At 39.9% G+C, this 11,087-nt stretch overlaps 1 long non-coding RNA gene across 1 annotated transcript in view; it reads left to right on the top strand.

The window, feature by feature from the left end:
• The first annotated feature begins 1,760 nt into the window (after positions 1–1,760).
• The window catches only part of LOC141725370 (uncharacterized), a 28,727-nt gene continuing 19,400 nt past the window's right edge, over positions 1,761–11,087 (top strand). Inside the window, exon 1 of the long non-coding RNA XR_012577236.1 lies at positions 1,761–1,933. This is a non-coding gene — a long non-coding RNA (uncharacterized LOC141725370). The remainder of the gene's footprint in view (positions 1,934–11,087) is intronic.

Raw genomic sequence — 11,087 nt, 5'->3', positions numbered from 1 at the left:
GATTGTTTCTGTTGTTCTAAGACACTCAGCAGTTGTTATAAATCACAAGGCTTTTCCTGTGCACTTGAAACATAAGTGATAACTTTCATGCTTTGGCACTAGAACTTCTGCATTGGAACACTGTGCAGGCACCCAGAGTAATACAGTGTAATAGAAATGTGTGGCATTTTTCAACCATTCCCATTATACCAGACAGAGTGAAGAACCAGCATGGTGAGCCATCTGTGCTAATGCCAATGATGTTATTAAATCATTCATTAAATTTCACCATTTCATATTAGATAATTTAAATTCTTATTTTGGCATAGTGCATAGAATTCTTTCTCTAGAAATATTAAATCAGTATGCAAATGTGTTTTCTCTGCTTTCTAATAAATTTATGTCTGCACTGAACGTCCTTACAAGTGCTGTGGCTCATGTAATTATGCCTTCAGATCTTGAACGTAGAAATAGAGTCTTCCTTTATGCCAGATAAACTGATCAGTTTTTAGCACAAGTACATTTGTGTTAAATGATGCATCCTTTTCTGCCAACTTCTTCTGCCTACAAAGCACATTGCCATCCAATGGGGTTAGGTCTACCCTAACCCCATTCCTGCCTCTCTTTGCCAGCAAGGAAAGGTGTTTTCCTCTCACATTTTATGTCACTTAAGAGCAGGAATATTTCCCTAGGATCATATTATAGCAGCAAAGCAACACTGTGGTTTCACTAGTCACCATGCTGGTATGCACCTATCATACTGGTTGACCTATTTCTTCTAAGTGAGAGCTGAAGATATTGGAAAGTGGACATCCCTCTGGGCACTGTGCACACACACAGCCTGCCCTAGAGACCTCACAGCTCAGGTGAGATGGCAGCTCAACAGACAGGGCTGTTAAACAGGTAAGGAAAATCACAAACTCAGAATATTATTTCACTGAAAATTTTCATTGACTACCTATTTGCACATCTGAGAATTGCCATGGAGACACCAGTGACCTCTGTGTAGCTGTGTTATGATTTTCATTTAAAGAAGAACAAAAAATCCTTTTCCATGTAATTTAGTGATAGTACAGTAAATCACCACAGCATAATCACAATTTTCTTGTTTATTTTTGAAGATGGAATAACCTTGCAGATGAGACAGAAAAGCATGCATGTGTTTGTAACTCCCTTATGAATGTATAAAATATTCAACATGAGGTTGTCATGAGCGAGCTAATGAAGAAAAGTACCTCACTTCATGTCACAGGCAATTCACCAGAAGAAATCTTAACTGTAGGCGCTTTACACAACTGCACATTTCATGAAAAAACTGTATATGACCTGCAACTGCACAAGCCCTTATTCTGTTTTGCTGTTGTGCAATCCCCTTCAGCCTTTTAACTGAAATAAATAACAAACACAGCCATGACGTGGGAGAGAATCATCACAGGGTAGATTTTGTACTTGCTTTCCAAAACATGCATATGTTTAAGTGCAACAGCCTTTGAGACGTCTTAAGTCCTTGGTAATGTTTCACAAATGTTTGCCCATGGTCCAGGCTCAGGGAAACAATTGCCTTCCCCAGCAGAGTAGCTTTAAGTCACTTTTTGTGCATCTCTAATGGCACAAAGGAGTTTCTGCAGGGTCCAAGGTCTGTCTATGGCTCCAGCCTAAGTTTGTGAAGTATATATAGTACTGTACTAGAAGAACAGCTCACAAGTACTGTGTTTTTTGTACTTGAAAGGGCTGCAGGATGCAGTGAAATCCTAAGAGAATAATGTTTTCTTCCTCAGTAGGCTGCACTTCAAAACCCGAGTGTACAGCGTCTTCTCCCTCTGCAGAGGCTCCCTGGCATGGCAGGGGCTGGTTTGTGAGTGAAGCCTTTCAGAACCGGCTGAGAACATCGTGCAGCACAAAAGGCACAATGGGTCATGGTTTAAAGTTGCTGCAGTTATTCCAGAAACTCAAGGTAAGAATGAAAATAAAGCAGAGGATAAAAACATATTCTTCTTTAAGCTGAGTCTCTGGTAGGTTTCTGATGAATAATAGGTGACAGTCACATTGGAGCAAATATTCAGAAATTCTTATATCCAGGCAGAGAACATTTTTTTCCAACCAGTCCCTCTTTACACTTTTTATTCTTATTTTATAAATTATCACCTTACGTGTCAGAACCGCAGCCATCTCACAGAGGGTCCAGTTTTAGGCTGAGTGCTTTCTGCTGGGGAAAAGGGGAGGAAAGACAGAATGCCAGAAAGGCAGAACAAGACCATCACTGAGATTTGACACAGTGAATTTGTGTGTGATTGTTCTCCAAGCCACGAACCAAACAATGCCGGCTCATGGGGTTTGCCTCTCGCTCCTCAGTGAGAGCAGTAGCACAGCTCTGGCTGACTCCACTTGCTGAGATGAATTCAGCTCTTACATGGTAGCATTTTCTTTGCTAGGAAATCCTCATGAATCTTCTGTGGTCCTCTTTTCTTTTAAACACCTCCATTCTGAGAGGATCCTGCTGTGCATGCTTGGAGATACAGAAAAAATAGAGAACTATCTGTGAGCATCAGTACAGCTAAGAAAGCAATGCTGTATGAAAAGCCTCGTTCTTTTGACCCATTTTCATCCCTATTTTACCAAGCTCAGAAAATTCTTCATTCTTACTTTGTCCACTATCATTAACAATGCTTCATGATGTTAATTAATACTGCAAGTTGCCAAACCTCAGGCTGTCTCACGTGTGGGTATTAGTTCTGTGGATTTGCAGAGCAACATCTGCCTGTGAATAGATTTTTTAAAATAATAATTAAATTAAACAAAAGAGAAGCTCTAAGCTGAATTTGTGGCTAAATGATTAATATAAATCCATGTTTAAAATTTTTTTCCAGCCTATTTTGTTTAATGATTTTTAAGTATGAATATTACATGTCATTCTGCAGTTAATTATTTATGCTGATGAAACATGGTATTCTCTGTACCCTTTTTGGATTCTAAATGGAAGGGAACTTATTTTCTAGATAGTTCCTCCTGAATAGTGATGGCTCACAAAGGCTTCTTTCATCAGAGACTGAATCATCCTCAAGTCAGTTTAAGAAGGATTGGAGTTCACTGGGAAGAACTGTGGTGAGACTAGATCATTCACTGCTGGCCACCAGTGGTGCATGTCAGGCTGCCAGCTCTGGGTGGGCTTCAAAGAGCCTGACCTCAGAAATCCTTTCCTTGCTGGTGGAAAAACCTTTCACATGAAAGATTAATTAATCATCAAGGCCTATATTTCAGAACTTTTGGGGCTTTAGGAACAGTTTTCATCTGCTCAGATGGATTTTGAACTGAGCTTGGAATTCAACGAAGTAGAACTTTGACATTTTGAGCTTTTATTTTAAATCTTCACGAAAGCAGTCATCAAATATTGAAATGCTCCAGGAGTTGGTATTAACTTTTTCCACCCAGGTCCAATGATGGCTGTTTACATATCACTTTGCAGCCAGATATCCCTCATTCTGTGAGTTCTTCTAGGCAAGAGTTTTGGCTGAAAAAAATCTGATATTATTAGATATTATATAATAATAATATAATAATATAAGATATTATCTCTTTTATTGTTTAATTTCAGTCACAGAAAGGTATGGCTCTCCTGCACCATAAATCCCAGTTAATCACCAAATCCCTGGAGTCAGGTCTTGAGAATTAGACTTCATAGTAAAATTATGGCACATGAAGAGCCTGAACCATAAGAAATTGAATGAGATACGGGTCCCAGAAAAAAATAAGATTGTTTTAACTGGTAAGACTACAGGGTCTTGTGGCAACCAGTCCCACTCATAAATTCGATGTACCTCAGCATTCAAGGGAGCAGAGCTAAGTGTTACAAGCTGCTAACTACACATGTATTGCTATTGAGTTAAGGAGGCTTCTTCTCTGGGGACAACAAAGCACTAATACAAGGAATTAGAGAACACACCTTTTACTGAAATAGGCAGTGGGATATAAAAACAACAGCTGGTGAGACTTCTCTAATTTAGTATGGCAGGTACATCACCTAAGATTAGTCCTTTCTGGAGATGAATTTGGAGATACTCTTGAGCAGCCACAGACATCAGGTGATGCAAAAACTGTGCGGCTGCTGCTGCTGCTGTTATGCAAAGACAAAGACAGAAGCAGACCTGGAAGCAGGCTTGGAAGCAGACCTGGATTAGCACCTGGATCTCAAATACTCCCCAGCCCCCCAGACACAGAGACACTGGAAAAGGTTCAGTCATGGCAGGGCTCTATCCCTATGGTGCCTCAAGGCTCTTCCACTGCTGTCCTGGCAGGGACCTCACTGCCATGTCTGGCTCTCTATCTCCTTGCTTTACTCATCCCACTCATCTCTCATCAAGAGAATCATGACATTGGGCTGATATTATTTCTGGGAAGTACAGCCTCTCAGTGCTTATGCCCATTGCTGCAAGGCAGGGAATAGTTTTGGCTTCCAGGGGAGGGTGAAGGTATTCCCAGCTCTGTTTATGTGGCAACTGGGTTTTCAGGTGCTTGTTCCCCAAACCACTAATTCAGCTCTAAATGGTGTAAGCACAGCCTGTTGGCAAGAGGGTCTCAGATTTCCATATGGGCTGGGGAGAGAACAGCCAAAGACAGGGATACTTCTCAGGACCTGGCGCTCTACCTGTAGTTCCTTGCATGTATTCATCTTGGACTCCCTGGAAGTCAGCCCAAATTATGCCTATAAAAGGAACTCCAAAACCTGTGCTGCATGTATGAGCTATTCATAGGGAAGTTTGCTGATGTTCCCAATGATACCCTGAGGAGTTTTTTTATTCCATACAAAAATTTTCATTATTAAATAATTGAAAAGATCGAAACAATAAAAACTCATAATGGTGTATCCTTTCATCCTCAGATGAAACTTTGAAAGAAAAAAAGAAAGAGAGATCTGAAAGAGTATTTTTGGATACTTTTTAACTCCCCATATTTTAACAGGACTGCTTAGGCTATGTGAAAGTCAGTGCTAACACAAACTGTACCATTGCCAGTACACCAAGCTAGGCCATCTTCAGCTAGCTCCACCAGCTGCTGGTGCCATGTAAACATATTGTCAGCTGTTTTCTCAATTTCCCCAAAGTCCCTTTTGCCTTGAAACCTCCCTCTTCTCAGGATCGTCTATGTTTAAACAAAAATATGTTTTCTGACTCCTAACAATGGCATCTCAAATAAAATAACTTCCTGTTATTCTGATAGCAGCTACCACCCTAATTTCCATAGCTTTCATCATTCACCTTTAATCCTCTTTCTTTCTTGCTCGTCATTATTTGTCTTTGCCTTTATTCTTTCTGATCACTATTGTTATCCAATTTCCTTTCTGCTTTCATCTTTCCCTAGCTCCCACTGCATTTATGTCCTGTCATTCTATGATTTTGTTTTTACTCCCCACGTAGCTTTCTATCAAATATAGGACTTTGTAACTGACTTTACCTTCATCTTCCTACCTTTTCCCCCTTTTTTAAGTCATGCTCTGAGGATTAGACAAAGACCAGCAGTGCAGGCTGTTGCAGACTTTTCTCACACAAAATCCACAGGGCACAACTGCTCTGTCTCTTTTCCTGATGAATGGAAGAACAGCCTTTGGCTTCGTTTGTTATTCATATTAGGCTGCTATCCCTGGGGGATAACAAATCTCTCTTACACTGGAACAGGCTCCCCAGGGAAGTGGCCACAGCACCAAGCTTGCCAGGGTTCAAGATTTTGGGTAACGCTCTCAGGCACTCTCAGTGTGATTCTTGAGGTGTCCTGTGCAGGGCCAGGAGCTGGGCTTTGGTGATCCTTGTGGATCCCTTCCAACTGAGATTACTTTATGATTCCATGATTATCTGCAGTGTGCAGTGCCTGGGATGTGGGAGCTCTGATTGTAAATGGAGTAGATGCCATTGTAGTGATAATATCCAGAATTGGGTTCTGGCCTCACTTCAGGGTTTGGCTCACTTGAGTGATGTGAGAAGAGCTTGGAGGAGGCATCTGTCCTACATGGGCTTATCAAGCATTTATTTATTTTTAGTTAGACTATTAAAAATAAGGGGGGATGAGGTAAGAAAATATCCATAACTCCTAAAAATCTTTGCTATGCATTTGAATAGCAGCAAAGTAATGATCAGAAGTGAAAACTTCCACCACCAGTCTAATAAAAACAGAACCAAGGAAACCCAAAATCTCTTAAGAGATTACTCCATTCCAAGAATCACTTAGATCTCTAACATGAGGTCCATCACATGACCTCATGATATGTAAGAAAGAAGAGGTCAGAGGTGAATAAGGTTTTTTTTCAGTTTCTTCCACAAAATTTCCGTATCTGGGAAGTATTTGTCTTACTTCGTTGAATTTGGTATTTTAGACCACTTGGCAGGATATGACACACAGCTATTTCTGAGAGGAAGGATTGCTCCCATGTCAGCAATTACACAAAACAGAATAAATCTTCTTCTGAATAAATGAGGGAATTCCCCTTTCTCCTTTTTCTTTCCCTAAGGGGAATGGCCTTCCAAATTCAGAGGTACACTCTGAAACAGATCCGAAATGAATATTTAATACACTTTATTTGGGATTCAAGAATGGAAAATGGGTCATCAGCTTTTACTGCAATTCTAAAAATTTCCGTGATACCAAGTTACTTAGCTGAAGTTCTGGGATACAGCTGCATTTCTCTTAGTTGTCAAACATGGCCATACTGAATGATGTCGTATGCAGTTCCAAGAAAAAGAGATCGTGTCCTTCTCTTGAGAGAAACTTGTCCTGACAGAGGTGTCAGGGACAATCTAGTTCACTCAATTCGGGATTCAGCTCTTTGTCCCTGAAGCCATTTGCTCAGTGGAGACAGACAACTCCAAGATGTTTCTCGAGAAAATTGAGCTCACAGACTGTGAGATTGGCAACAGACCTGTCCTAAAATACTCACATTTGGCATGAAATCCCACTTGCCTGTACATTAATCATTCCTTGGGCTTAAATAGCTAATGTCAGCAAGGCTCAGACCTAGAAGGTATGGCCCAAACAAAGGGGCTGTGCACCCACTGACTAAGTTCAGGGGATTGCACCCACTAAGTTTGCTATCCAAACACACAGGACCACAGGCTGCCCAGAACTTGCAATCCTGTCTCTCTTCTCTGCCATTTTTGTTCTTGTTCTTGCTGCATCTCTCTCTCCTCTGTGCCACTGTCTCAAAAAAGGAGTGTTTGATTACAGACAGGTTGGGTTTCAGGGGCTCAGGCTGCAGAATTGTTCACAGAAGAAATTCCCTCTTTGTGCTAGTAAGCACCGGCTCTGTAACTCTCACTGATATATTTTCAGGAGCTGTAGAAGAACAGAATGACTGTATGGATCCGCACATATGGTTGTTTGGGTGTAGAAATCCACCACTCAAATACAGGAACTTATGTACCTCCTGGCTGAGCAGGCAAGCCCTGGAAACTTATGGTTTGATTCTGACCCAATAGCTGTCCTAAAACATTTGTAAGAGTTTTAGGATGCCAACTTCAAGCACATGAATTAATCAACTGAGTTAGCCAGGTGGTCTCCCTCTGCAGCCAATGAAAATGAGAAGGTACCCCCTTGAGAAACCATCCCAGACCTAAAAGCACTGTCTGCAATAGCCCTGTTGGGGAGAGCTGAGTTTAGATTGCGCTCATGGAGATCAGGTCTGTGGGCTGGTGTTGAAGTAGCACAGTGATTAACCAACTCCTGCAGGGGGGAGAGGCAGCCAGTGCAACACACCCAAGGGCTAAGAACAAGCACACCATGGCCCCCAGAGTCTGTGGGTCAGAGCTGTGAGCTCTTGTTCGGGAAGAGGGCAGGCTGCAGGTATGGTGAGGATGGGGAGGATGGGAAGTTAAAGAGATGCTCACCTGGTTTTGACCTGGAGAGCACAGTTCACTTTACAGTGCTCATTAGGAGGAACAACAATTTCCTCCTTCAGCTTGGTAAATCTGCTTTCACTCAGACTGCACACTCGATAAAGTTATTTGTCCTGTAATGAGTACCAATTTAAACTTCTTGTGCAAAATTTTGTACTGTAAAGTCGTCCTACTGCATGGGGTGTAAGCACGGAAAGCGTCTCTTTGCATTTGTGTTTGTGCAACACCAAGTGCCAGTGTTTTCAGGCTGGAACTAGGGTTCTTGGCCCTGCAATAATGAAAACAAAATTGACATTATTTGTTTTGTGGCACTGCCTCTAGGCCTCAATCAAAAATGACACAAGACAACAGATGGAGGCAAGTACACGGGGGAAACACAAGACAAAACATTTATTCATTTAGTAAGCATCGGCCACAGTGCACCAGGTGCTTAGGTATTAAATATTTTGTAGGCATCATTGTAAAGATATAAAAATCATAATAATTGCTGTTATAACCCAGCCTATATGAGAGACAGAAAGGGCTTTTCTAGACTATTGTATCATGGGAATGGAAAATGTGGCCATTAAAAGCAAACATTTCTGTGAGTGTAAGCATTCAGTCATTCTTCAGCTGTAAACATTACATTATCCTAGATTGTGTTGAAGCTGATAGTCGTGTTCTCATTTAAAAGCTGATAAATGTCATATTAGAATTTTCTGACAAGTTTCTCTGCAGTACACAACTGGTTATACTGTCAATGTTGACTAATTTTACATCTGTTCAGATATTTAAACTATTTTGAAAAGAAAACTTACCCCTTCCAAAAACACCCCAAAGTGTATTAAAGCGTCACTGGTATATGAAACACATAAGAAGGAAAAGTGGATAACAAATTTCATTGCAGACATTAGAACAATATTTTAAGGATGAACTTATGAAAATGTAGAGCATGTGATTTTAGATTTTATTATTTCAATCAATATTTTATTGACTGTTTTTGAAGCCTGGCTCAAACAGAAAAATATTAGGTCCCAGACTTATTGCTCATCAACCCCTTGAATGGCCTGGCTGTTTTGCTGAGTCCATGGAACCACAGGTACATTTCCAATGAATTTTCTTTTTTCACTTGGAAAAATCAAAAGTGCCATTTTCCAGGGCAGTGTTCCAAGATTGATTAAATTCTGTACAGGGTTATTTTCTCAAACATTTAATTTTATTTCTGCTGCAATCACAGGAGAAGAGTTAGAGGTGTCTGATTTCCACGTTTATTTTCATCTCATGCTGTGGGTGGCCCATCAGGTATGACTATCGTGTACTATTCCCATTTCCAAAAGTTAGGCTGAAAGATGCTTCCCTAATGTGGAAAGACAAGGATATTTAGTTAAGGCCCAATTCATTTATGTCTAAAGCAAATATATTTTCCCTGGTGATTTTGCTGCCCACTTACATTGTTTGAAGCTTAAAAGCTCCATTTACTTGCTCTCAGATTTTATAACTAACAGTTTCCATCTAAGGTGGTTTTTGTAGTCTTCTTTTTCTTTTTTTAAGGGACAGAAAACATTAATGGAAATTATTCCCCCTAACTTTTCACGGACAACCTAAGGCAATTTTACAGGAAGAACATGTAGCAAGTGAAAACATATGGAGTGAGGAGTTTATGTATATAGTACATGGTATGCTTCACCAACATACATAACATTTATTCATTGTTCCATCTATTTCTTAATTTTTTTTTTCTTTTTTCCTTAAGAAGGGGAAGAATGACAGCAATACTGAATTCATTGAATTAGTTCCATGTGTGTCAAATAGTCTGGAACATATTTCCAACTAATACAACAAACCACCAACTCCAGAGAAGGCACATCACATAAGGTAGCAGACTTTTAATCTTTGCAAACACTAGGGAAACATGACATGAAATTTAGAACTGCTTATAGTTACTTTCTCTCATCAGTAAACAGTAACAATCTTTCAAATACTAATTGTGTGTTTTGACAGCTGACAAAATCTGTAAAGTACAATTCACAGGTATATGGATCATGTGAGATTCATATGTACTTTTTCTATATAAAAATCAAACTGTAAAATTTGCTACTCCCTCCTTAATATTTTCCTTAGTTATGTTTTTCCTCTGAAAGTGATTCTCTTTTTAGGACAAATGGAAGTAGCAAGAAACTTGGCTTGTTCCCAAGTGACAGAATGTTTGCATATTGAGTATGCAAGTATAAAGCATTTACATCTGCTTGAAAGTGAACATACATTACAGTAATTTTAATATTTTTTTCCAAATAGATATTTTTTAAACTTCTTATCTTTCATTGAATTTAATATGTACTTTGGAAAGGCTGAATGTTGGAATATCTCTAACCACCCCTCTTACAGCTTGTCCCATCTCTTATTCTGGCTGACATCTAGACTAAATTACCCAACAGAGGGGCAATTCCCATCTTTGAATAAGTTCTCATCTAAGTGCTGAATTTAGGCTTTGGAAAGACATTTATGTAGACAATGGCATTCCCCAGTAGTGCAAAATAAAAGTTGCATACATTTGCCTCTAATTAAATGCTGGGATTTTGGTGGATGGAGTTAATTACCTAAATTTCAGTCTCATGTCTACATTGTCAGTACCAGTCATTTGGAATTGCAGCCTTGTTACACACACCAAGCAGTCCAAAATCTTACCCCCATGGACTAAGAAAAATTTTTTAATTTTGGCCATCTTCTGGGTTCTTAACAACCTAAGAGTTTGTCGCTTTTAAGAAGCCTCTTGACATGGTCAGAGTCAGCTCCTAAGACTCTTCCTGCCCATGGTAAACGCTTCTACCGTGAGGAAGCCAAAGTCTCCTTCAGCAGGATATGATATGCAGTTTAGGTTGCCACAAGGGGTCAGTAGAAATCAGTGAGAAATATTCCCTCCTTCTCCACCCCAGAAACTATGAAACGCTCACAGGCACTATGTCATTCCCTGTTAATTTCAGGAAACCAGAGAGGGAAAACCAGACATGATTGTTTTTTCCTTTATAACCAGACAGCCTTTCCCACTAAAATATATCAGTGGTTTTCTAACATTATATAGAAGTTTGCTTTTGATCAAAGCTAGCTGGGGTTCAAAAGCTGGGCTTCAATAATTTTTCCAGGACAATTTTTCTCTGTATTTGTTCATTACATTTGTTAAAATGAGTGCTTCAAACATAGCACAGATTCGTGATCAGGGAGCAAAATTTGTGTTTCTTCCAAACTAGGTTTTGA

This window comes from Zonotrichia albicollis, chromosome 1 (assembly GCF_047830755.1).
Source record: "Zonotrichia albicollis isolate bZonAlb1 chromosome 1, bZonAlb1.hap1, whole genome shotgun sequence".
Lineage (NCBI taxonomy): Eukaryota > Metazoa > Chordata > Aves > Passeriformes > Passerellidae > Zonotrichia > Zonotrichia albicollis.
This window is presented reverse-complemented; position numbering and strand designations above follow the sequence as displayed.